Source organism: Phasianus colchicus, chromosome 1 (assembly GCF_987193195.1).
Source record: "Phasianus colchicus chromosome 1, bPhaCol1.hap1.1, whole genome shotgun sequence".
In the NCBI taxonomy this organism is placed as follows: Eukaryota; Metazoa; Chordata; class Aves; order Galliformes; family Phasianidae; genus Phasianus; species Phasianus colchicus.
The window spans coordinates 45,069,351-45,096,952 of record NC_143436.1 but is presented as its reverse complement, the minus strand read 5'-3'; the positions used below and the strand labels follow the sequence as shown (position 1 = coordinate 45,096,952).

The 27,602-nt window shown below is 40.2% G+C and overlaps 1 long non-coding RNA gene across 3 annotated transcripts; it reads left to right on the top strand.

Moving 5' to 3' along the window:
- The first annotated feature begins 1,671 nt into the window (after positions 1-1,671).
- On the top strand, positions 1,672-27,429 carry LOC116233510 (uncharacterized). Of its 3 annotated transcripts, none has more exons than XR_016466236.1 (4): positions 1,672-2,647; positions 12,450-12,515; positions 24,881-25,042; positions 25,274-27,429. It is a non-coding gene; the product is annotated as an uncharacterized LOC116233510 (long non-coding RNA). The 3 variants fall into 3 exon arrangements; XR_016466235.1 differs by lacking the exons at positions 1,672-2,647; positions 12,450-12,515 and adding exons at positions 12,522-18,820; positions 19,123-19,210; XR_004167974.2 differs by lacking the exons at positions 1,672-2,647; positions 12,450-12,515 and adding an exon at positions 18,834-19,210.
- The last annotated feature ends 173 nt before the right edge of the window (positions 27,430-27,602 follow it).

Sequence of the window (27,602 nt, the reverse complement as noted above, 5' to 3'; positions counted from 1 at the left end):
TTGTTATGTTTCAGTTGCTCAAACCTGAAAATTTGAGACCTTCGCTGACAAGAAGGTGAATGGTCACAATGACAGCTAAATCCAAAGAGCTCTGCAAGTGCTCCAGGTGTTTTTTTGTTTGTTTGTTTTGGTTTGTTTTGGAATTGGACAGGATGTTCGGAACAGGAACATCAATGGGGAGTTATTTTCTGTGCAGTTCTGTGTTTGCCTCACATTTTTCAAAGGCACACTAGTATTCATCGTTCTCCTCTAACCTTCTGACTGAATGGTTTTCTGGTTTTGTTTACATTGTTCATCTTTGCTAGTCTCTGGCCATTTCAGTTTTTAACAGTCCTCTCAACCTTTCATCGTTTGCTCTATTGATGTGGTGACTATTTTCACATCTGGGGTTGCTAAAACAACACAAGGAATGGGTTGTACTTTCTTTCCAAGCCAGTGTGGCAATGTTCTCTGTGCATGGCCTTAGTAAAACCTTCTCCACTATGTGAGCTGCAGTCTGGGCTCATTCCAGCCTCAATTTCATTCCACTGCAGATTCTAATACTGCATCACTTCTTTGAACAACTGAAGCTGTTTATATTAATAAATGGATTATAAGCACAGTACATTGTTTGATCCTTCATGTGCTTTTGAAGCTAATTCTACTTTATTTATTTGTTAATATAAATACCTTAAATAAATTTAGTTTTTTATGATAGCATGTATTTGCTTCAGTGGATCATGCTCTATTCTCTAAGTCATTACGAGTTTTCTCTCCTGTCCAGAGTCTGTCAGGGGTGCAGGACATTTTATTTCTTTCTCTCAGGAGGAAGATTCAAAATCTACTGTAGGACTGACTTCAAAGTGTTTCTTCCAGTGCAACCTCTGTGGAAATTTAGCCTACTTATGCCAGCAAATTTACGACTGTGTTACAGTATCTTACCTGCTGGAGTCCACAAAGCATTTGATAATCTTCTTCAAAAACAATGCATTTAGGTGTTTCATTTCCAAAGAAGTGAGGAAAACATAATTACTGGAATCCAGTTAAAAAACCAGCACCACTAAAAATAGAAAACTACCAACAACAGGATATGTTTCTTCTTTTTTATTTTTTATTTTTAAATCAGCCTAAAAACCCTCTCTCACCGATGTGGTAGTGTACCTTTGTGCATCAGGTCAGTGATTCTCCTAGAAATATCTGGTAATTGCTTCTAAGCTGTAGGCTCTCCTGAGCAGCCTAGCTCAGGAGAACTCCTCAAGGGTATTTCAATTGCTCTGATCCACTTGGATAAAGTAAGTTTCTGTGAATCTTTGGGCTTGTTTCCAGAAGAAATGGGTCTGACTGGAAGACTCTCTCTGCTGCAAGAAAATCTAAGCAGCACTCTTTGAGATGCAGGCACTCCTAAAATGAGAGTAAAGTAAAGCCATCAGTTGTCAGCTAGAAAAAGGAAGAAAGGAGAAAAGAAATGAAAACATAGAGGATGTAGTTGATAATTAAGTCAGTGCAGACTCCACATAGCCTTTGTAATATCTGGAGAGAAAGAGATGCCAACAAGATCATAAATATTCTCCTGTTCTTCCATAAGAAGATAGTTTAGGCCTCACCTCTTCAAATATTTGTTCACATATTTAATCTCCTATACAAGAACAAAGAAGTGCTTTTTTTTTTTTTTTTCTCCTCCGAAGTGCATGTCAGCCAAACTAAGCTGCAGCAAAAAAATCAGGGAATGTTTCCAAACCATTGTGTGTAGACTTGCTGGAGGGGTTCCTGAATTGCATCTCTCTCAGAGTTAGTTGATACTCTTGAGTATCAGAAGTGTGATGGATACACATGGCTCCTTTTGAGTTATCTCAAGTGCTTTACAGTGAGCCAAATTTCCATTTGCCAGTAACTGAGTTTTCAAGGGGGAAAAAACATCTTGCCCAGTTGTGACAAAACATAGAAAACACATTTGTTTGGGGGAATAAATGAAATCTGTTTTGATTATGAAACCAAAGTATTTTGGAGGGAGGTAGAATGGAAGCAGGATGATCTTTTGAGTGTAATGTTTAGATTTTGTGGGTCCACAAATATATTTCTAATGAAATATGTCTGCATGAATTTTTCTGTGATGGCTATCTGCCTTGAGTGGAATATTTCTGGAAAAAAAAACTTTAAAGACAAAATAGTTAAGCCATTTTTAAAAACCACTTTTAAAAGAAAAGATATTTTTCTTAGTAAAAAGTAAAAAACCCTCAACCACTCAGTGAATTGCTTGAGGAAGTATTGGGCCTCTGTAGCTCTGAAATGGCATCCTGAAGCATGGCATGCTTTTTTTTTCTTTTAAGAATTTATCTTTTTGCCTTCTTTTCCATTGGACTTGGCTGGTGGTAGCCAGGTGAACATTTTGAAAAACCTCTTCACACGTGCTCTACTGAGACTTGTTAAGGTTTGGCAGCCAAATTCTCAGAAAATAGGGAAAAGGCACAAAGAAAAAGGAAGAAAAAAAAAAAAAGAAAAAAAAAAAGAAAAAAGGTAGAAATGGAAGAAAAAAGAGAAAAATAAGAAAAAAAACTGTGGTTAGCTGATAGGCGCTCTCTCCAGGGTGCCATGCTTAAATCAAGACTTTCTCAGATGTATTTTTCTCAGTTGAAGGGAGCTACCCTGCTGCCAGGAGCGTTTGTGGGAGGTAAGGAAATTTCTTTTGACTGTTCAGGTGGTCTGGAAGAGGAGTAGGTTTGCCTTGTACAAGGCATTATCAAAAACATCAAGAACTTAGGTTCAAGCCTGATTGTGGTTATGGGGTTACTTTCTCAGATAAAGATCATGAAAGATAAGCTAGAAATGTTTGGTGGTGGAAAGTAGAAATATCAGGAGTGGGGAAGGTAAGACCAAAATAAAGCCTTTGGGAAGGCCTGAAAAATTAATAAGGAAAGGTGGGCTGGGAGTGAAGGGTATTTCAATGGAAAATGTGGAGAGGATTGCAACTGCAAATCCAGTAGGAGAGAATGTTTTGTTGTTGGAGTGGGAAGGTTGGAACTGAGAGAAAAAAACGTAGAAGGCATAGGGAGGAGAGAGACAGGAACAGAACAGTTTGGTCAGGGCATGAAGGGTCTGGTCAAGAGCCTACGGTTTTCTCCTGTGCGTTACGGATATCTACAGACTGTAATGAAATGCCAGGTTCCTTGCTGGCAGCAGCCATCTGAGAAACTCACTGCCAGAGTACATGTGCATTCCTCTTGAGTGTAATCAACTCTCACAAAGAAAATATAAAACGAATGTGACATGGCTGTTTGTTGAGTCTGCCGCGTGTGCTGAATAGCAGGCAGGCTGGGAGAGGGTGGGGAAGAGATGTGAGGTTATGTAAGTCAGTCTGCACCTCAGTGCATTCACATCAATGGGCTGGATTGATGTTGCCCGGGCAGCTTTAATTCTGGCATTTTCATCTTTTTGCATGCTGACTCTGCAACATTGGCATTGTTTTAATGCACTTCAAGTATGTATGAATAGAATACAGTAGAGATGTGACACAACAGATGATATGCCTGGGCAAAATTAATTATCTACAGATCTGGCATGTGATTGGAGGGGCTCTGCAGTACACCTTTTCCCTTCAACTCTTGTTATGTCATGTAGTCATTTAATTTGACAATAAGAAACCAAAAACATTACAATGTGGGGTGAGGAAAGATAGCTTTTTAATGCTGTTTGATTGTTTGCCAAAGCTTCTGCAAGTGTTCCTGTTAGGACATATTACTGTGTACTATATACAGCATGTTTATATTCTTACAACATGTTTAAACTTCTCAGTTATAAATTTCTTGTGTGTCTAGAATTGCCTGGGAAAGCAAACCTGCACAACCTGTCGTTGTCCTTTTTCCTGGGCAAGGTCAATGTGCCTTCTGTCAGGTCAGTAGGACCTCAGAGACAAGACTAGAACTCCACAGTGGATTGGGTGTGTTTATAATGGGATGGGATAAATTTGAAGAAATCTGAGTGATTTACGTGAGATGCAGTTATAGAAGAGTGATAGTAGGAGATCAAAGGATGTTGATTCAGTTGTATAATTTGGCCTCGAGACTATTAAACATGGGTTACAGTTCACCAGGGGAATTTTCTTTCTGCTAGCCTGTTCTACTCACAGCCAGAGAAGGGGAAGGGGGATGGGAAAAAAAATTGTTTTCATTTCTACCAAGCTGAAGCAGAGCTCGAGGGGGGAATATTTGGAGCTTAGCTGTGTGACCTACTCCTTTGTTTACCTAGATTTTTTAAAATTCTTTTCTTCCTGTTTTGAAAGGATTTGTAGCAAACTCTATTAAATCTGAATGTTTATCACATGCTGAATTTTACCTTTTTTTATCTAACAGCAGTCAAGTTCTTCAAGACGCTTTGACAGATAACAAAAAGTGTAAATGGGAAAACGTATAGAACTCTTTAGTGCTAGAAGCACTAAAACAGTGAAACTGCAGAAGTTCAGAAATGCAAATAGGAATTCACTTCATTGTTTCTCTCTCAACAAGTTCCTACATGTACCTATTGCCACAGAAAGGAGGCTTCCTTGTTGTGTCCTTGCCCAGGAAAAAAAAAAAAAAAGAAAAAGGAAATTAAAAAATGCTCCTACATTAAGTTCAGGTCAAAAGGAAATACATTGTGCATAGAGAGGCTGGTGCATACTTGAATTCCTGTGCCAAATGAAGACTCTGGCAATTTTTCAATGGTTTAAATCATGACCAAGATTTCTCTGTCGGCAATCAAATCTTGGCCTTTTAATCCTTTGGAAAGTTAGTTTGATTTGCTTTGTCACATCCAGGAGCTTTTAGAACAACTTTGTGCTGTACCATCATCCATGCTGTGAACCCATTGGGCCCATGGTATATTGTCCTGCTATTTACAGCAGTAGGAGGAAAGGGGGAAAGAGTACTGTCCTAAGAGTGAAGATGTGCTTCAGACATTGACTCTGCATGAACAGTTTGCAACAAGCAGAAAGCAACAGAGAATTAAGCAGCATTTTTCTCCTATGGAGCTCTTCCTCCCTTGCTAAGATACTGTCTATTCTCATGGAGCATCACTGCAGGGAGATACACCCCATGTCTTCGTTCAAACAGTATAGGTGAATAACATATTTCTTTTGTTCATTCGCTCAAATCTAACAATCAAGAGGGGAGCATGAGGAGTCGAGCAGAAGAGAAACTATTCAATTAAGATAAATTCAAAACCTTTTATTTAAATTGTGATAATTTTTCTTGTTAGCTGGATAATTTTAAAACAAAATAATGATGTTTTGAAAGGAAAATTTAAAAATCATTTATAAAATAAAATTGAATGAACATCTTAGCTTTTCCAGACAAGCCTTCCAATTTAAAAAATGTCAAGATGGAAATGTCAATTGCCTTTTCTTTTCCTATAACTTTTTAGTCTCTCCCCCATCATGTTGTTGAATCATGAAGTGTTTTTCCCCTTAAATTTCCTGAGACAGAAACATACCACAAAGACTCAGTCTAGCTAAAAAACTAAATAGCCATCTTCTGCTTAGAGGTTGCAAAATGTGAGCTATATTCTTTGCATTTTAGCCTCTATATCAGAGGTCAGTGTGGTTTGTATATAATTCAACCTTCTCTTGCCACAGACTGGAAGACCCTGATAGAGGTTTTACTGGCTGCCCTGACTGGATGCTTCCTCCATTATCACTCCATTCTTCCCCACAGAGTGTATGTTTGTTTTGGGGTTATTTGTTTTATAAAGTCTGGGAACTGTAGTGTTTAAAAAACCTCTATCTACAGAAGATGAGTCCAATAATGTATTTTTATGCCTATTCATTTGCATCCATCTTGGAGAATATATAAAAATATCTGCTTTCTGCCCACTAGAAATTCCTGTTCTGTGACATGCTTTTCTCCAATTTCCTCTCAGCTTTATCCAAAAACATTTAATTTCTAGCTATCATTCTTCTCGTATATGGAAAGCCCCTCAAGTGTCTTACCATGACTACTACTGTTTACTGTATCAGTTCCACACGCTAATATGATTTCCTGTAAGAAGAGATGAATATATTAGTTCTGCAGTGAAATCATAGAGAGACGGTGGAAGAGAAAGCCTGACCAATGTTTTCAAAGAGAATAATCTCAATGGAAAATGCTAAATTGGTTCCATGATATGAGTGTTAGTTGTAGAGTCTTGCTATAGCACAGGCTCTTGACTTTCTCTTTGGTTTTCTGGCTGGCAACAGATATTGTTGCTGCCACCTGTTTGAAGACAATTGTGCAACTGGGACCATGGAATGATGTCCAGTTGCCTTTTTTAGAATATGAATAGGGCCTTTGAGTTTGGCTGTGCTGAGCAGTTTGAGGCTGAATCACTCTGTAGGCTTGCCAGAGAAAGCGTTTAGCCTATGGACATGAGCCAAAGCCCACTGAATCTCACAGCAAGGCTCTTTTTGGCTTCGGTGGGCTCTGGCTCAAACTCTATATGAATGAGAATTTCTTCTCAGGAATTAAATAAAATTCCTTATTTTTAGTTTCTCTTTTTATTTTCCCATAGACTCTCACCTGTATTTTTCCATTTGAAGCACTGCCTCTTTGCTCCACTCATCCCTGCTCTGGAGCTAGAGTGTTAGGAATGATGGCAACACAGATGCTCAGTCATGAATAAGGCAGGTATAAGGAGCCGTCTCAGAGCTCAGCTGCCTGCCTGAACTGCACTGTACCCACTGTCCACTTTTACTTGCTATTCATTTTTGAATGTGTGTTATTTTGAAATGCCTCAAATGCTGTTGGACTCTGAGCTATTTTGGACATGAGCATGTCATTTCCCCTCCCTCTGCTGCAATCACAGTTGGATCCTGCAGGCATTTCCCATAACAGGCCTCAGTTATCAACAGCAAGAGTTTTAGTGCATTTCCCTTTGCAAAGACTTTTCTTGCCAGATGGGAGTTGTTAGTTGTTTATATCAGGCTATGAGTAATGCCCTTTCGCTAGCACTGTACACAATGGTTTTTTTTGACATTTATTCCTTCTGTTGTTATACTATGTTAGCTTTGCAAGTTATAAAGAACAACCTTTTTCCCTCAGGTGTCCTTTTGTGTGCTTTTTGCTCTATTTTTTTCCTCTCCAGATTTTCTCTTCCAATTTTGAAGGTAAAATGAATGTATAAAAATAGGAAAAAGAACAACAAACCTTCCAAGTCTCCTACTCACTGATGTGAATAGATCCTAGACATAGATTTGTGAACCCATTTGCGGGTTTCTCAACTTCCGTTTCTTCTTGAATCTCCTTTATGTCTGTTACAGGACTACTATTTCATTCTGTTTCCTTGACCCTGTTGGACGCAACATAAATACCTAAATTTTACCATCTCTAAGCTCTTCCATTAAATGGTGGGATGAATCTTTTCTCTGTAAACCTCACTCCATTATAATCCATACAGTAAGACCTTACACTGTGGGTCATTGAGCATTTTCTGTGAGAGGAGCCCCTCAACCCATGCTTATTCTGAGTTTTGACTCTAGGTGTTTGGACAATGAACCTGAAGTCTTGATCATGAAGATTTTTTGTGATGACTTTGGCATCCCTCTCATGTTTTTTCACTTCACAGATGATAGATAGATAGATAGATAGATAGATAGATAGATAGATAGATAGATAGATAGATATTTTTTAATCATTCTGTCTGCTTGCTTCCCTAAATGGTTTAGGATCCCTTTAAATATGCTAAGAAGATGGGTCTGTTTGAGCTATCACACTAAGCTGTTATCACCTTTTTTAACATTACAAACCTGAAAATATTTTCCATGCCCCACTGTACTGAATTAGAACCTCCATGACTTGTTCCTACCTGCTTGAACTATCTTTTACAGCCTTCTAAGAAATAGCCTTTAACAACAATAAAACCCTTTAACCGTAAATGTATGGGTAACATCTGCACTCTGCACTTTACGGTGGTAGTAATTTAGGAGAAACTCAGCAGAACTTCTAATCTGATCTTAATTATATGGTTGCCTTTTTGCTTTTAGTCACTGCTTTGGAGTGTCCACCACTTAGGAGTGTGAGAGGCTTTGTGAGAATGCACAAAGAAATAAATAACTGCTGTTAAAACTCTGTGTTCTCTCTAGCATTAACTCAACCATGGAAAAAAATAAAGGAAGAATGTACCCTCAGGTATATTTTCCTTGATGCATATAAATTCAAGTCCCATGGAAATGTTTATTTGTAAATAAGCAGCTTGGTTTAGTCTTGTTTCTCAAGATTACCTGGTTGTGAGTTAGAGTCTGCACTCGGTAATAAGTGAAAAACAAGTTTGATCACTGGAATTCTGTTATTTTCATCTGCAATATTATGCAAGATCAAGGTAACAAATTCTGTTGCCAGCTGGAGCTGCAGGGTAACAGGTTGCTGCTGGTTTTCCCTGTAGACAACAGTAAAGAACACATTTTATGTCAAAGTAATTGCACTAACAGGTGCCGTTGAGCAACTGTGTTTTGGTTGCGACACTCTTGTGGCTCAGCACTTACCACAAATGTTTATATAAAAAAAATTCAGTTCTGCTTTTAAATTCCTATTCAAACTGACAAGAAAGAATAGGGTAAACAAGAGTGAAGCAATAACTACAGTTTAAAAACTAGAAAGTCCCTTTCCCACTTCTGGTGGTTGCTGTCCTATCAAAAGTCCTTCCTTGGCCATTTATCACAGAGACTGTTAGCAGACTTCCAGGGCTGACAACATAAAGACCTGTAAGAACTGAATGAGATTCTTGCAGTGGGATACATAGTGATGTGATTATGTCACATATTTGGGAAATATAATGTAATTTCAGGCTCCAAACACAAGACACTGCTGCACAAGCAGTGGGCTCTTTCCCTCTTGCTTTTGTAGTGTACCCAGCTGCAGAGCAGTCAATGCATGGAGCAGTGTTGGGAAGGCTGGAGCCTAGTGAGTACCAGAGATGAAAGCTTCATGTGAGATGCCCCAAGGGTGTGTTTAAAACGTTGTAGGTATATATAGTGATGCAATGGCTCTGATATAAATCTCCTAAAGATGGGCTAAATATGGGAAAAGTGGCTTTAGCTATATCAGTGTCCTCATACAACCAAAACATATCTTATTCTAACTCAGGTATCTATTCCAAAATTCTGTGTTTGTTTGTTTGTTTTGGAAGCCAAATATCTATGCCTGCAGCCTGCACAGTTCTTTGGATCTAAAAGAATCAGCTCTTCCTAACAAAATATGCTGAGAACAGTCTGGAAATTGTACCTCCACCTCTCCTTCTAGATACATGCCATGCCTACAGCCTCCATGCCTTTTTGGTTTGCCTTAGTATCTTTCTCATATATTCTTCTCTGGTTTTAGCATGGATAGATGATTTCTGTGAGGACTGTAATATCTGACAAGACCTACTCTTTCTTCAATGTCTATTTTCTCAATCTGTTCCTTCTTGGAGACATTGTCTTTGCTTACCTGTGGGATTTCTCCAAATCTTCCAATTGCTTTCTTCCTTCCACCTATACCCACCAGGCTTATTTCTCTGAAACTTACTTCACTGGACTTACAGTCCAGTTATTGTATCTTAATTAACTGTTCATAATTACTGCAGCAAATTTATACATGCATGTTCAGTGCCACAGCCAAGGCAAGAGTATGCACAGCTGTATAAACATGAGTGAATGTGGGCTAAGATAATTCACGTTACTTCACATTCTGTAGGCTTGAAGAGTGTCCATGGTTATCAAGGAAGACTGAACCCTATATACAACTCATCCTGTGTTTTGGCAGCCTGAAACTTCCCTATTCTCATTCCCTTCACCTCCAATTCGTTCTGATTGTGATGAGTAGTAATTTTTTCTTTTGTACTGGTGTAGTCACTGCCAGCAGTGTTATGCCATAAATTGCATGATCCCACTCCAAGCCCCTTTGCTTCCACTCTTGCGAGAATGAAAAACACTTTAATGGTGTGGAGGGATGTTTACAGTTCATTCTCTCTTTTTACTTTGTTTTCCCACAGAAGTATCCCTGAAGTTTTGGTAACAGTTGTTTGCATGCATGGATATGAAGGCCTCCTCTTAATTTGGCTTGCTCAGTGCCTTTAATTGATGTTATAGATAGATTCCCATTGTTTAGTTCTTTTAAGAACACAGGGATTTGTTATTTTTTTCTATAAAATCTTTTTCTTATACGATGCCCACACTATAAGTGTCAGTAGCATACGCATTTTTCTCTGTCCATATCCCTTTTTTGTAAACAGTTGGATGAAACCACTGAAGTTGGCACACGTTTTAACTGAATAGCCACAATGTTGTGCTGCCATGCAATGCTTTCCCCATCCTCTTTCCCCACCCCAGATGTCATGTTCCCTTACATGGACATGTCCAAAATGTGGTGAGCCACTCCTAGCAGAGACAGAGTTGGGCTACAGATGGGAAGCAAATGAGAACAACCTTCGAGAACAAAGCTGCTGTAGTCAAAGGGCTTTGTCTTTGTGACTCTCCAAAAGCTTTCAGGAAAATTTCAGCTTACAGAGACATATTTTGTCTTGGTCATCTTTTGAGCACTTAATTACATATAGTAAGATTTTTGTTTTTTTCTGTGTGATACAACATTCTTTTGTTCTAGGAACTCCTCATTGTCTTCAGTTCCAGAGGGGAAATCCAAAAATTTAGATTTACTAGCAATGTTAGAAGACATTTGGATAAAACTGGAATTTATCTGAAGTGATTATCTGAACTAGATGAGAAAAAAGCATACAGATTTGATAACAAAATACCAAATTTCATGTGAGGATTCTGAGGGATCTGGATGTGAATCTCAAACTTTTGAGATATGAGACTACGTGGTTTCAAAAACAAAAAAGGATGGTGCACCTGGGATAGATAAGTCTTTTCAATTCACTATTGCATTTCACTGAAATGAGAGGGCTTGTTCTCTGCAGGGTGACATGGAAGCTGCCATCTCATTGTAGAGCACCACAGGCAGTGAGAGACAAACTGCTCTTTTTGATGCGTTGCTGACTGTTCTCTCTGTCATTCACTTGGCACGGGAGAAAAAAGCCAGCCTGATGGAAGGGCAGCATTTTGTCTATTGTTTTATTAAGAAAAAATACCTGCAAATTGTAACTCAGCAGTTTTGCTGAAAATACAGGTGAAGAACAGGAGGTGATTTACTTCAGTGAAGCTGAAGGAGAACTCTGACTTCCTGCAGCAGGAAACCACCTCCTACTGAAAGAAGCTTGTAGGGCAACATCTAACCCAGAGCAGGACTTCTGGTGGTCAGAAAGTGTTTTTAAGGAGGAAGGAAGGTGAGGGAGGGAGCAAAGCAGGGCTGAGTCTGGCACATATGTCTGCTTTTTGGGTGGTACAGGCTCTAGGTTTCTCTAGGTGTGAGCAGGACTGGGTGGGACATGGGCTACCTGTGCAAGGGGTCACTTGCTCTGCTTACCAAACTGCTTCAGATGACACTACGGGCAGCATGGCACACTGATGCCACCCCACCTGCTTCACAGCGTAGCTGTAGGCTTGCTGTGTGTTCCTGATGCTCACTCCCCATGCTAAGGTTTTCTGTTACAACCAAAAACTACCAGAAGGGAGAAAAGCTCTTTTCTTTTTGGTAAAAAAAAAAAAAAAAAAAAAAAAGATCTAGGTATGCAGCATCTTACTGATTCTTTCAAAAAAATCCATTGGAAAACAGCTTCTCTAGCCAAGAGTTTGCCACCTTTCCCACTGAAAACACTTTTATGGAGACCAGAGATCACCTCACCTGTCTTTAACTACTGCTCTTATTTATGATCAGACTGTTCCAAAAGAAAAAAAAAAAAAAAAGAAGGAAGAAGAGCTGCCTGCTGCCTGCTGCCTGTGGTGTGGTTTGGCTGCAGCTGGGCCATGTGATGTATGCTGTGCATCTCCCCACCTGCACCGTGCAGCTTGCTGTGGTGGGCTGCTGTGCTCTGCGGGGATGGATGCTCTTTGCATCGCTGGTGGCAGCTGCTGTTTGCTGGGGGGCTGCTGGTTGCTTTCAAATCCCATGGAGAAGCTGGTGGGGTGGTGAAAGGAATGAGAAAGAGGGGAGGGAGGGTTCATCCTCAAAAACGCTGTTACTATTTAACTCCATGCAAACTCAGCTGCCACACACCATCATGCAAGAAGTCTGCTCTTCCTGAAAATGTGGCAGTCCTTTCACAGCCCCTTCCAAAATTTCCTTAGATGGAGCTGGACTTGGCCCTTACTCAGGAGGAGTGGTTGAGCATTTTTTAAACCTGTTGTTCCTTAACTGAAAGGCTTTTTTCCTAGCAGAAAATAAAGGCCTTCCACTGCCAACCTTTCTGCCTGCAGAGTGGAATTATAAATGGCTTCAACGTTTTGCTCTTGTCTGCCCACACTGACAAAGATTGTTAAAAATTAGCTCCTGGTCTGGAGCTATTCAGATATGTAATGTTTATATATATCTGTTTTCCTATCAGTGTCCAGCCCCATGGCTTTTCTCACAAACTCTGCTTTCTTTACTGTGCAGGGTAGAAATACATGCTGACTGTCAACAGACTGCTGGTAAAATATCAACTGGAGCAGCAGCAACCAGGTATCTTGAGATGATGCAATTGATAGAAATCACTCTGAGATGTTAACTTGGGGTTGGGAGGGGAGTGGAATAGCAAATATACTTGTGTAGTACTTAATATACAAATGACATTTAAGGCTTTCGACTGTTTTCTTTAAACCTGATCTGATTTTCTAATTTCTAAACCTTAAATTCCAGCCAAGGACGTCTCTGAGCTAAGAAAAAAAAAACAAAGATTTTTTTCCCATCAAAATCTAGGAGAGGTGACAATCACAAATTTATTTGCATACAACTACAATGCCAACAGAGCCCCCTGCTCTCCCCTCTTCCATTCCCTCCTAAGTATGTATTTACAGAAATCAAGGCTAGGTTGATACAGGGGACTTGCTTCTGTTCTCAAGGGCAGTGATGACATGTTAGGAGGATCACTACAAGGACGATCCTGAGACTCTGCACCACCCTGAAAATTGAAATTTGTGGACTACGATGTGCTGCTGTTACAAAAGCAGCAGTGAGGAATGTGGCAGTACTGCACATCTCTGCAGCTGGCCACCCCTTATCAGGAAATGATGCAGAAGCCAGGAAGCATTCACATGTTCTCTACTTACACAAGAATGGCAGTGGTGTTTTTTTCTTTGACTTTCCCTCAGCACTAATTTGCTTTAACTCTTTGACTTTACTTACCTCCTTGACAGCCAGTTCATTTTTTACAAATAAAACTTCAGTTTTATCTGGATCAAGTCAATTTTCTGTACCAGTTGCTGGGCTTAAAATGCTACAGGTCTCTGCTTGAATCACAAGGAGACAAAAGACATCTCAGATTTCATGCCTGTTTATGGTAGGGCTAATATCAAGTCCTTTAGACAGCAAAACACATTAGCTCAAAACTCAAAGGACTAGAAAAAATTACTTTGCCTGATTAGCTTTAAGCTGACATGTCTGAAAACATCAAACAAGAATCAGCCTGCTTTTGAAATTTGTTTCCACTTATAGAAATGACCTTCTTAATTCCCAGCAGCATTACATCCTAACTTAAAAGAGCTACCCTTTCCTCTCACAGCCACAAAGGTGCTCCCATAGGCTGATGTCTTTGATAACACTGATGGAGATCCCTGCTGAAATCCCATCCATGTTAAGAGGGATGGGGAATCAGAATGATCTTAACAACCTTTTTTTTTTTTTTTTGTATGTGTGTGGCAGACCCTCCCAATAGGGGCAAGTTATCTGTGGTATGAAGAAGACTCCTTCTGTGTGTGATATTTTGGCATTGGTGCAGTCCACATCCCAAAATAGAAGATCTTTCTATCACTTTTTCAGATATTTCAGACATTTGAAAATATTCTTGCAGAGGCTGCATTTATTTCCAGAGGATCACGAAGTCACAGAATGGTAACACTGGGAGGGATCTCTGGATGTCTTATGGTCCAATGCCCCTGTTTGAGCAGGGACTCATCCCTACGTTTCATGAACAAAAGTATGTACTGTTATAATAGCAGAGAAGTAATGAGTGGCCTCATCCCAGATTCAAGTAGAGGCAGAGCACAGGTCTACCGGCCCAGGTAGGTTTGTCAACCAAACTGGTAGACAGCAGCTTCCATCCTGGTTGTATTTTTTTTTTCCTCTGTTATCTTCCTGGAGGACACTTCTCTGGGAAGAGAGCTAGAAAGCCATCTTTGCCAAACTTAGCCTTGGATCTCAGAGATTGGAAACCCAAGGGCAATTTTTTCATTGCAAAGAATGGACAGAAATGATATCAGGAAAAACTTTACAGAAAGTGTTGTTAAGCACTGGAATAGGCTCTGCAGGATGTGCTTAAAAAACATTTGGATGTGGTGCTCACAGGCATGATTTAGCAGAGGGGTTGTTAGTTAGGGTAGTATGGTTAGGTTGTGGCTGGACTCAGTGATCTTTAAGGTCTTTTCCAACTTATGAATTCTATGATTCAATGATTCTATGACATTTCTCCACTTGCTTCCACCAGGGACCAGATGTTGAAGCATGTATGTGTACTATGATACACCTGCTCTTACTGCGGGTTTATATATTTCAAGAACAATACACTAACCCAAATAAAAGTTATTGTTAATAGGTTCTATTATTTTTGCTGAGTGTTCAATGCTTGAGATTTGTGCATTGTTTTTTGCTGAGTCTTGAGTTCTTTCTTGGTTAAACTTTATTTGGTTGACAAGGGAATATGAACAGATAACCTCTTGCCTGTCATCTTTATGAAGAACATATTTGATATAACCAGGCACTGACAAGCACAGAATGTCAGAGCTGAGATTTCGACGTACTCAGTGTTGCCTTGTAGATGTGCACCTAAATTTATTTCTCTATTTTGCTGATGCAAAGAAGTAGAGTATTGAATGGATAGGAGTCCCTATCTTGGTCTTGCATGGGCTTTCAGTAGAAGAAGTAGGGGGCAGAGGAAGGTAAGACGTTATTCAAGACTAGGCAAATATGTAAAATAAATCAGTGGTTATTTCCTTTCAGGACTGTGAAGCCCAACAGCACTACTTCAAACTGGGTAACCTTCTCTCCAGCCTTTGCAGCAATTTCAAACAGGTCACCTTAGCTCGAACAGATTTCAATAGACCAAATTCATATAAGGAGGCAAAGCAGGAAGACTATTCCAACAACATGAAGTTTACACAGTGTAAAACAAGCAGCCAGTGTTTTTTTTTACAGTGACTATTCTGTTTATTTGGTTTTTTTTATCCCCTTTGGCAAAAATATAAATGGACATGATTTTATAACCAAGACATCAATACATTTCTCTCAGATTCTTTACAACCGATATTCTGATATTTACTCATTCAGGATAACCAGGTCAATTGTTTTTGGCACATATCCACAAGCATCAGTTCCTCAGTCTGGTAAATGCTGTTTTTGTAGCAGTCGGCAGGGCTGCTGTCTAGTCCACTTCCAAAACATCCTGGTAGAAAACAAAGAGCAGATTTAGCAAAACAGTAAAGTTTACTTGGAGCTAGAGCCACCGTCTGAGGCAGGTGATTGCATGCCCATAAATGAGTACAGGGAACTGGTAAAAATATCTACATGGGCAATAAATAAGTCTGGTTTACAATAGGTGGAATTTATTCCAGTGTTACAGTTTAAAGTAAGATTCATGATATATAGTTTGACTGCAACCTTCAGCACAGAACTAAATTTCCTTTGATGACTTGCTTCAGTTTTGGCCTTATGCTTGAAATTTATCTATCAAATCTTAGCTACAACATCCAATATTTAATTTGAAGGAATATAGCTGCTTTACATGTTGTTTGTGGTGACAATTCTGTACAATTATCAGAAATGCAATGCCTGGAACAATCAATGCTAAATTTCTAATTAATTTGAAATAATTATACAGACATCAATATAAAAATAGACTGAGAACTCACTAACCTTAGAAGAATATGTGCTTTAACTTTTAGCCCCGAAAAATGTGCAGACCGCTTTTGATAGTAGCCTGTTGTACTTGAGATGCTCAAGTTAATGATTATCAGTATTCTTCTAAGCCACTTTGTAATTATTTTTTTCATTGAAAATGATTATCAGATTTTATTTTATAGAAGATGTCAGAGGATGAAATAAATCTGTGCTCCGAGGACCATAAAAATGGCTGGTTTTGCATTTAAATTTTAGATATGGTATCAAAACCAGTTTGGTATCAAACTCTGTTTGAGTTCTGTATTTGGATTAGCAATCTAACGATCTAAATAGTGCTTACATGATGCTGGACTTGAAACTGGTCATTACAACTCAGGCAAGAGATCTTAGAACGTTGCTTCACCAAAATCAACTCAGTGTGCAGCATGGCCAAATAAGCCATCAAAATGCTGGGCATCATCAGAAAGGATACTGGGAACAGAATGGGAGCTATGATTTTCTGCTATTTAAAACCTGATGTGCCCCCCATCTTTACCATATGCAATCCTGGTCTTTATGTCTCAGGAAAGATTTAGTGGAGGTGGAGAAGGCACAGAAAAGAGCAACCAAAATGATCAAGGAGATGGAGCAGCTGCATCAAGAGAGGAGATTGAAAATACTGGGACTAGTTTGGAAAAGAGAATTTATGGTTTATGTTAAAATGAAGGTGATAGACATACTGAATGTGGAACTGTGTGTCTGAACTACCTGTTGAAATTTGTAAATCAGTTAAAAATTAGCAAAAGAAGGCATTTATTTCTACCTTAGGTGGTAACTTTCTGCAGCTCGCTGCAGGTGGTATCAACAGATTGAGAAAGAGAAAAGACACTTTCATGGGTACTACAGACAAGAGGTAAGGGAGGTAAGGAGGTGCCATCTGACATCCCTAAAAGGGGGAGGAGGCAGCAGTGTCCTCACTCCTGTGCACTTCTCAAACAGTACCCATAAGAATACCATGCAACACGGAGCAGTGGTCTTACTCAGAGGGACGCTTTGCTTTTATGTTTTAAGTTTGCTGTCTGCACAAAAGAGAAGTGGTGCTAGTTGCATGACTTTAAAGCAGAAACTGATCAAGCTGATGATGCGGCAGAATGGATTACTGAAATAGTAGCTGGATCTTTTCCGTCTAGGAAGGGAGAACATTCCTGAAAATGCAGTTTTTTACAAACAACAGACTTTCCTCAATTTTCTCACCATTGTTTTGAAATGTTAAGTAGTGACACATCAACCATTCAACTGTAAAGAGAGAGATGTCACAATACCATACGTCTCCATAAAATACAGATAAAAGTGTATCCTGAGTGAGTAGATAAGTTCTTATGGAGTATTTTCTTTCCTATTCTTTTTCACGCACCTGCCTTGGTTTTGGTAAGTGAAGAATACTATGCCTGCAAGCTCTTATATTCCATTTGCCACCTGGTCTAGTGGATGGTGTTCCTGCCTATAGCAGGAATCAGAACTAGATGATCTTAAAGATCCTTTCCAACCCAAACCATTCCGTGATTCTATGATCTCTTGTAAAAGCCATCTAGGCTTATCTCCCTGAATCTCAAAGCAGTTCTGTGAAAAGTGCTGCCTATCCTTGGTATAAGAGAAGAAGAGCAACCAGAAGAGTGAAGTAGCCCAATTCATGAGTACCCATTGAAGTCTTTGTTGCTCAAATGTTTTATGATATGATTTCCAGACCTTCGCCCTTGCACATCATACTTGTAAGAATTGCGGCTTGTTGTTTCTGGGCAAATAAACTCACATTATCCTTTTATGTGATTCCTACAGAAAGTCTGAGAGCTACTAGAGTGTGAATTGTTTGTTCATGAGCTTTTTCCATGCAGAAGGTACCCATGGTCTTTTCCTTTCTTTCCCTCATGTGCACTGTAACACTTGCTAAACAGAGGTCAATCATCCTAGAATTTTCTCTCAGCTGCACCATAAATAATAAATAATAAACAAAGCTGCGTGAAGCTAGGCATGAAGGATACTGGTGGTTTGCCATTAATCTTTCAAGCAGTAGCCAGCTATATCCTGTCAGTTGTTGTGTGGTTTGCTAGATATATTTTATAGTTGTCTTACTGGATACCTTATGTATTTACACTGTGTGAGGACAATTAAATCTTCAGGTGAGACACTTGTGTGTTTGGTGACAGAGACCAGCTGAAGGATATGCAGTCAGCTACCAGTGCGGCTGACCTGGATTCTTAACATTTGTTATATTTTGCCAGAGACCATAGATTTTGCAGTTTCCTATTTCCAGCCTGGTGCCAAGTGCTGTGCTATTCAACTACCTCTCTCAGCAGAGACCCAGAGTTATGAATCCGTATGCCATTGCTTCCAACTGCAAATAACTTAACATAGTGGTTTTCAGTCTATGGCGCACTGATGCAGAAATCATACTCTGTGGTCTACGTCTATGTGGTAAATAAATATTTGAGAAATTAAATTCAAAAGAGAACAGCTCACTGTTCTGAGCCAAAGATGTCTCAAAATAAAAAAAAAATAAATAAAGACGGGGCCTTCATATGTGAAATTTATCACACTGTTAAAATCTTTAGCAGAAAATACTGGGTGAACTGAAAATTGAAAAAGCCTTACAAACCACAACAGCGTTCTTCCTGCTTGATATTTTGGGTTTTATTTTTTATTTTTTATTTTTTTTTGGTGGTTTGGGGTGTCTTTTTATTTGTTTTGGTTGCTGACTATATGACAGTATTCTCCTTTTGGTCTAATATCTTAGGTGTTGACAAATAAATAGAACTGTTTATTCTATAAGCAGTGGGGGTAGAGCCCTGCTGAAGACTCTCAGCAGACCCCAGTGCCCCACTGACTTTCTTGATTCCGCTCTTCCTGAGACAACTTTGCTGCAGTTGAGCTGAACAGGAAAATAGCAACAGGACTGTAAGGTATGTCTGTGACAGAGCAGCTGTCAAAGTGCAGCACTGTGTGTTGTGTATTTCTCTGTAGATCTGCCAAGAGCTGGCACGCCGAATAGATAAATCTATGATTCTTAGAGCAATGCGTCACAGTGACCTCGGACAAAAGATCTCTGGGTTGAAGTGCGGCAGCTGCTGTAGCCCTTTGCTTTCCAGGCTCCAGATCTGTTTTATTGTATTTCACGGGGATATTTGTGTAACCCAGAAGCAGTCAGAAGGAGACAGGGTTTCTGCTGGTGCATGAACTGAACTCTTGTTTATCATTTGGACAGATCCTACCTTTGGATAAGCCTTCGGACATGGTATCTTAAACTATAGTAGATCCAGTGAAGGCAGAAAGAGGCCATCTGGGCTCTGCAGGTGAGATTTATCCATGAGCCAAAGCTAACATAAATCTCAGACTTATGCCTTTCTTTGGAATTTCAGCAATGCTTTGCAGAGCCAGCTCCAGGCTTCTTGGCAATGCCGGCCAAAGAAATAAATAATTTAAAAAATGCCTCCTGCCAGAGAGCAGAGCTAGAGACAGGATGGACCTGTAATTGAGAAATGTGGGGAGCTGCTCTCACTTCTGTCAGAAGGGCAGGGGGTGGCCGTGCCTACTGCTGCCAGACATCCTCCCCAGCATGCTCTCTGGCTTTGCAAAGGGAGCAGAAACAGGAAACTGGCTCCAGCAAAGCTGCAACTGCCAAGGATGTTGTGTCACTGCCCGCGGTTATTGCCAGGCTTTGCTCACAGTCAGCAAACTGAGCTGCGCCAACTTGGAGATAGTGACTCTCACAAGGGTGGATTTCACCCTGCCCAAACACAGGTGCTCTTCCTACATGGCAAATGAAAGGATTTTGTAGCATAAGCTTTAGTTTGTGTTTTAAGCTTGGGTTTTGCTGTTGATGGGAAGCGGCTTTTCCTCCTCAGTTTTGTCATTCTGTAGAACAACTCATGGCCACCATCTGTATGGGCACAGATACTGGACCATGGCTCATTTCCTGCATCAAGCCACAGATTTTATGCATGACCTAAGGAAGTTACTTCAACTCACCCAGGTATCACTTCTCCACTTTGTATGAAGCTTTCAGCTTCAGTGGAGTTTGTTATAATAACCCCACTTAGATGTGAAGGTCTAACAGCAGAAGCCATAATGAAGACACTGTGGTTACCTAGAAGGCTCAGTACAACCACTGTTGGTTTCACTGGAAGCTGCTATGAGTTTAAAAATTGCGTCCCTCTGATTTTTCCCCCATAAATTCTAGAAATTTGAGCCAGTGACTACAATGTGGGCCACTGACAATTTAGTAATAATGTTTCTGTCCCTCCTTGCTAGGGTCAGTGAGATTCAAATGCTGCAAAATTTACCAAGGGAGTTGAGCTGTCAGCACTGTGTGGCAATTCATAGGACTAACACTAAAATAAAGTTTGTAGGGGTTTATTATTCTCAACAGTAAAGCAGACGAGTGGTAGAAGGTGGGTGCCTGAGGCTGTGTGACACTGAGAGCAACTGGAAGAAGCATCTCAGGCAGTGGGCCAGACTGGTAATGTTGTGGCCCTTTGAGCTCATTAGGTAAGATGTTTGCAGTTTCCCAAGATATCTTGTCTCACTATTGTTGTGTGTTTTCTTTTCCACTCTTCTGGCTGGATGGGATCCTCCCTGCCTCTCCCCTGTTCAAGCTGCAGAAGCCATATTCCTGTTAGCTCCTGCAGCACAGTGCGTGCCTGTGGGTAGGGAGATCAGGTGTATGTGGCCAGGGAAGAGATGAGGCATTATGGACAGGGGTTTTATGTGGAAGCCATCTCCTTGGCTTAGAAAATCCTGCTCATTTCTCCACCTTTGTACCCTTGATGCTGACTGTGTTGATGCAGAGCAAGATTCTGTTCAGCTATACCACTGGCCTTGCTGAAAGGATGGTAATGCTTGTCTTATCCAAATAATTGTGCCTACACATAAAATGTAGTGGTTTTGAACTACTTTGCTTTTCATGAGCTGTTTAAAAAAAAAAAAAAAAAAAAAAGCCAAAGAAAACTTATATGGGGGCAAATATGTTGCCCTCATGATGCAAAGAATCACCTTGTTTGCTGACTCAGCTATTTGTGGTGGAGGGAAAGAGAAATGATTCCTAGCCAACAAATGATTTCTAACAAAATCTAAATTTTGAGGAACTCTTTTTGCCAGTGCCTTTCATATTGCCCCACAAATTACGCTGTAGATGTATCTTATTTTATTAATAGGAAAATTTCCTTATAGAAAGATTTCCCCTCACTCTGTGATCAGAGTGGGACAGAATCAGAGCTCTTCTGAAACCTGTTGCATGTGCAGCCCCCTTGGTGGGACTATTTAAGCAGTCAGCATCATAAAGTATCCCTAGAAAGGGGATTGTTGCTCCTATTTTAAAAAATGTGTTCTTATTTGGGATATAATAATTTTGATTACATCCAGTGTGAGCAATGTTTCAAAGGCCAGACTTTATGAACACCCTTGAATTAATTCTCCAAACACAATTGTGTTGTGTTCAGATATGCAAAAGAGGAGAAACTCATATTCAGGAATTGCATGTGAAAAATTTGAGTCATGTTGGACATTCATAGATATAACATGAAAAGAGGAGTTCATCTTTTACAACTGGAATAAAAGCCCTTTTTGAGTAGTGTTTTGAAAGCATTCTCAGAATGGTCAAGGCAGCCCTGGCAAAATGCTGTCTGTAAAAAAAGAGCAAGTCAGATAATAATCTATTGCTCTTTTTTATGAGAGGTATATGCTGGGTAAGTAGAAACAAAATGAACCACAGAATTATGCCTTTATGGCATCAGAAATGTCACCCCAAGGAAATTAAAAACTGCGCACAATTGCAAGCGTTAATCCCTGCCCTGGATGCTACAAAAAGACCCCTGAGTTTCCCTTTGGCAGAACTTCAATGTCTTGATGATTTTTTGTGTGCGCACAGCAGTGCCACAGTTGGCACATCTGGGTCTATGCCCTGTCTGTACCTGCTCAGCAGGAATGTAAACATGGCACAGACACTGCTGCCTTTAGCTGCGTGATCTCTTCACATCAGCAAGGGGAAATGATAGCAGGGTTTCTTCTGTATGTGTGCATGTTTTGTGGCAGAAGAAGGAAATGGTACTTTTTGCAGGTGAGCTGAAGAACAGAGAATGAAATCCTCGTGACTCAGAGAAAGGAGAAGTAACATAAAGCAAAGGTTAGATCTGCAAAAGTGCCATTCATTCACTATTAAGCTAAGGAAGCAGTAGAGAAAGCCTCCCAGACAGATAACGTGACTGCAGCCACGTTATGTTGGTTTTTATTTGTCTTGCCTGGTTAAAGCTATCATGCTGCACACATTGCACAAGAACTGATATGGAAAGGTCAGCTACATTTCTTAGGTGAGAACAGAGCAGCAGTAGGGTATTTCAGTATGTTGCAGATGCCTACCAGACAAGGGAACTGCTGAGAGTTTGCAAAGAACACATCCCCTCAAAGCTCAGTAATATGTTTGGGATTCTGCTAAATTTACCAGTGTTTTGTGCTTGAACTTTGTCCTGATGGTCAAAGGAAGGCTCTGAGTAAGGACATCTATTGTCTATTTCTAATTCTGGCTACTAATTTTGAAAAAAATCACTTTTCCTTGTGTCTGACTTCTCAGTAATTTCAGAGTACATATGTGAATACTTATATGTGGTCATAAAAAAGAATTTTATAACTCTTGGCAGAGAGTCTTTCTTCCTACATAACTTGGGAGATGCTTGTGGAAGAGCTGGAAATGTATCATGTATTTTACTGCATTATCCTTTGAAGAGAGGAGTACTGCAGGAAATACAGCTACCAGCTTCTGCTTCACAGTGTGTTTCTCCACCATGCCAGTGCTATGGCAGTAATTAAAATGACAGATAAACAACGTTCACGTTTGTTCTCCAAGCCCAGCAATGGGGAAGCTCTGCACAGCCCAAGTTAGAGCTGCATGAACTGTGCTGACCCTTGCCTACACCACTTCATCTGCCTTATGGGAGGGTGATGTAGTTGATTATTATTGCAATTTGGAACATGGGGTTTGTTTAATGCAGGATTAGTGAGAAAAAAAAACACATGTACTTCTCTGAGCATACTCCTGCTCCTGCAACAACAAGAGAACTTAGCTTCTTTTCAATGGGAATCCTGCTGCTTATTTAATAGCAGGTGGGATTAAACTCTGCAATAGGTCAAAGTGGGAGGATCTGGAGTGACATTCAGGGCATATCCAAGCATTTACTGGTGTGCTGTCCAGGTTCTCTATGCACCACCACAGTGTTTTGTTTTTGAGAGCATAGGGAGGATTAGATACCACGTGCAGCCTTGTTTCTTCAGTATCAACAAGAAGCAACTCAGCTCATCCTGTCAGGGGCAGAGCAGTTGGCGTAACTTATCCAGCAGAACAGCTGATTCTGTGAAATGTATCTGAGAATTAGTCAAACAGACCAAGAGTGAGTACAGCCTGCGGTTTAATGACAGCTGAGCAAAGGTCCTCATTGTACTAACAACATCCTGCGTCTCCGTGGCAGTGATGTGGTATATGCACACGTACTCCTTTGCAGTCAATAACTTCTCATCAGATTTTCACACCGGCTGATTTGGCTGTTATTTAACAAGTGTGTTTTCCTCTTCCTGCCTTGCGTTTATTTTTGTTGCTGTTGTTGCAGAAGTAAAATAATCTCAGATATTCTCAGAAATTCTTCAGAGCGCTGCTAATGTTTTGCTTGATGTTCTGCTGAAAGAGGTTTTGCAGGGACTTTTTAAATGTCACATCTGTTCTCAAAGTGCATTTACTTAATTGGCGTACAGTGCTGGATGGGATTCAGTACCTACGCATGTACCAGCTAGGTACAAAGCTGCATGGCTTGTCAAGAGCATACCTGAAAAAGAAACATGAGCTCAGCTTCCTCTAGAAGTGTGGCGAGCTCTGATGATATAGGAGATAGTACAGCAGGATGATACCTGTGGCAAATGATGGGCACAGGCCCTGGTTGCTGATGCCAAACAGAAGAAGAGGAAATCTTCTTTTCCATGAAAAAAAATCCTTTTACATTTGGTGACCTTTCCACCTGAATAAAAACAAAATCAATATTGCTAACATCTCCTATAATGTTTGATCTTTTCTCATGTCCTTTACTTCTTTTAGACTTCTTACACATAGGTATCATGTTATGTAATACATTTTATATTTAGCATACAAATGATGAAACGCAGCTTTTCCCCAGTGCCTTTTATTATAGATATCAACATGCTTAATCAGCGAGATCACCTCTCATCTTCATTTAAAGGGCTAGGAAACAGAAAAATAAAAATAAAACGATGTGCCACACAGGCCAGAAGTGCAGTGGCAAAGCCCTCAATGGAATTTAGGAAAGATTTTGCTAGGAAATTATGCCTCCTTATTTTATAGTACAAAAATATAAAAATGTAGAGCAACAGCACTGAAAATATCAGAAAAGGCTTGAAAGAAAGCAATAGAAAAATGTAAAATCACACAATAAATTTGGAAACAAAATGTTTTCTGAATGAAAAGGCAAAATGATCTGTTCAAGTAATGACTTTCACATTCCACTGTGCTTTTTTTTCCTAAAACAATCCACGATTCCCATAGATCCTTCTATACTCTGCAACCCAATACTGATAGAACTGGAAAAATAATTTTTTGGACCATTTTCACTTTCTCTAGAGGAAGAAAAGGAAAGTATGTAAAGCCAGCAGGACTGCTGGAAGGCTGGTAGTTTTTTTCTTTTACTGTTTTTTTCTTTTATTTTGTGAGCTTTATGAATGTGCTGTAGGCTTAGTTTGTGCTTCAAACACATTTTATCTGACAAATCATAACTGATGCAATATGATTTAAAAGTCTCCGCCATCATCCAGAAATTACAGTTCTCTCCCCAGGGACCTTCCCCAAAACATAAAGCAGAGCCTTCCTCCTCATTAAAACATTTTGTTGTGTGAAAAATGACAATGAGCCGTAAAATCTGGAGGGAAATGATTGCTGCACACTAACATATGCTCAACGATTTCAATACCAGAGCGCGTGGAGACTGTCAGTTGCACTTCAAGATGAGGAAATGAGCTTCTTGATCTTGTCCGGATGGAGGTCAATTTAGAGGGACATTGCAAGCAAAGCAGTTGGGCCCTGAAAGCCTTTTTTCAACAGAGCAGCAGGATATCCAGCAATCAGCAGTACGAAGGTACCAGTTTGTTTTGTTTGTAAAACCATGTCTTACTGTCCTTTTGCTATTCCCGCTTCACTTTTCTTAGAGCTGATGAGAATAATTGTCGTTGTTATTATTATGTACAAAAACGGCTCAGAAAGAAGATAAAGGTTGCCTACTCAGGCACTCAGAAGTTAGAAAATAATGGGATTACTGTTGCCTTGACAACATTTCCCTCTCTTTCCCCTGCCCCCAATCTCATTCCAGGAAATGGCTGAGCCACTTTGCTGAAACTCTGCAAAATAATTAAATAAAAGATTCAGCCAAAGAGGGACACCTGGCTTGGAAAACTTCCCCCTTCCTGCATCTGACAACATGATAAACAGATGAAAAGCAGGATTTTTTGAACAGAAAAAGAAAGTAATGCTGATTGTACTAGTAGCTCCATCTGCATTTTTTTGTTATTTTGCTTTAATTTATACTACATCCCTGCAGGCTGTTTTTGGAGCACATCCCTTTGTTCTGCAAGGCACTGCATCATGTACACAGCAGCAGGAGGGGGCTTAGTTTCCTGCTGCTGCTCATGGAAGGAGGACTTCCTACCCTAAGAAAGAGAAGACCAGGTGGAACTTGAGAAGGCTGCGATGATAACACTGGAGGCACAGCTTCAGGGCTTTTAGCACAATGCGTCACACTCGTGTGACCCATGACCAGCCTGCAATGTTGTGCCTGACGTACAGAAAGAGCTCTGCTTCTCTGGAGAGCGTCACAGAGGCTGCAGGGGTCTGGAGCTGGCAGCCCCCTGGGGCAGGCAACAGCACCCTGTGACACCTGGTGCGTCATCTGCAGCTGAGCTCCCAGTAAGGTCAGGCAGGAGACTGATAAATGACCCCGCCTTGTCAACACCGCCGTCATTAGTGTTGTTATCACCCTGCAAATGGGAACGTGAAGGAATTTGTATCCCTGCCCTTGCCAAAGCTGGAGAGCAAGTGGGAACAGGAGCTGTGGAGGTGACTGTTCACACCACTTGCATTCTCCTGCAAAGCAGCGTAATGTTTGGTTTGTAACCAAAGGGATTTTGTAGCTGATAATTAAACATTATTTCAGATTGATGGAATTTATAGGTTCTCTGATGATGACGAGGTTTCTTTCAAAGGAGGGACAAAACACTTCAGCATGCACTGGCATGGCTAGAACACTAACAAATCACTGGCCTGGTGGAAAGCCCAGAAATGCTCTCATACCCCTTTTCTCATCAGCCTCTGTGAACTAACACACATCCAAAAACGGCAGGTAATGTAGCCTATACAGGGGCTGGAAATGGGCCAACCTGGCCACGCTGATTTTGACAAGTAATTTGACAGCACTGTGAGTGGCAGGAGCAGTGTGATTTATTCAAAAGTTGAGTACTCTGGAAAAAAAAAGAAACACAACTAAATTTGCATGTAATGAGATGCATTTTAAAATCAAAACAATTAACAGCTACGTTATTTTTTCTTCCTTTGCTTTTACTTGGTGCACAGTCAGCCTTGTTGCTTAAGATTCCTATTGAATACTTTTCGGTGGGAATCTGATGAGAAGCAGGGAGCCTGGCAGCCCCTCCAAGTACCTCCGTGTACAACCAGCAGCGTTGGTGGAGTTTCATCAGCACATAGGAGACATAAGGGGTTGGCCAATCTGGCCCATCAAGTCCTGGTTTGCAAACTCTGCTCAACTAAGGGATACCAGCAATTGGATCCACAGGTCCTGACTGATCTGTTTGTGAAAATTATCTAAAGTGACAAGCAAGGTCACTCACCACTGACTCATATAAGGTGACTGGCTCATTCTTGTATGGGGTGTGCTGGGTGTTACAGCTATTTGTGACCTCAGATTGAGCACTGTGGCCTTTTGGTTCAAAAACATATGCTTCAATGAGATGTTCTGTGAATTTGGTAACCTCAGTATTCTATGAGAAGTGTTTGATTTCACAGGGGAAAGCCTAAAGAGATTTGAAATGTCTTGTTTCTGCAACTCTGAAACAATTTTTTTTCATCAGGTAACACCTGGTGCTTTTGTCAGTGCTGAGCAGCACTTTACATTCTATACTCTAAAATCTTTGGATCAGTTATGCATGGATGCAAGAAAATAAAACCCCATTGTATATCTTTGCTCACTATCTGTCCTCTGTCCCCATCATTCTAACACACACATTTCAAAAGAAGACAGTGCTCTGCTTTCCAGTCAAAATATTAAAGAATGCTTCTATCTGTCTAGAATACTTTATTTACAGATACGAGAGTATTAGGTAACGTGAGATATGCTACAGACTTCAGCTTGTGTAATACAAAGGAGCAACCTCAGCAGAGCAGTCCAGATGTGCACTGGCTAAAAATCTGGCCTATAAAATGGTGGTTAATAAACACGGAATAACATATCAGGTATTCAGCTAGGAGCACCAGGCTGCTAACATCTGCTGTGAAGTGAAACTGGTTGTTCTCGACTCAATGCATACATGTGCTTTCCTGTACATTCACACATAGAGCTGGATAGTAGCTCTATAGGTGGCCAACACACAAGCTTTCTCCAACAAAGGGGAATGATTTGTGATGAAATT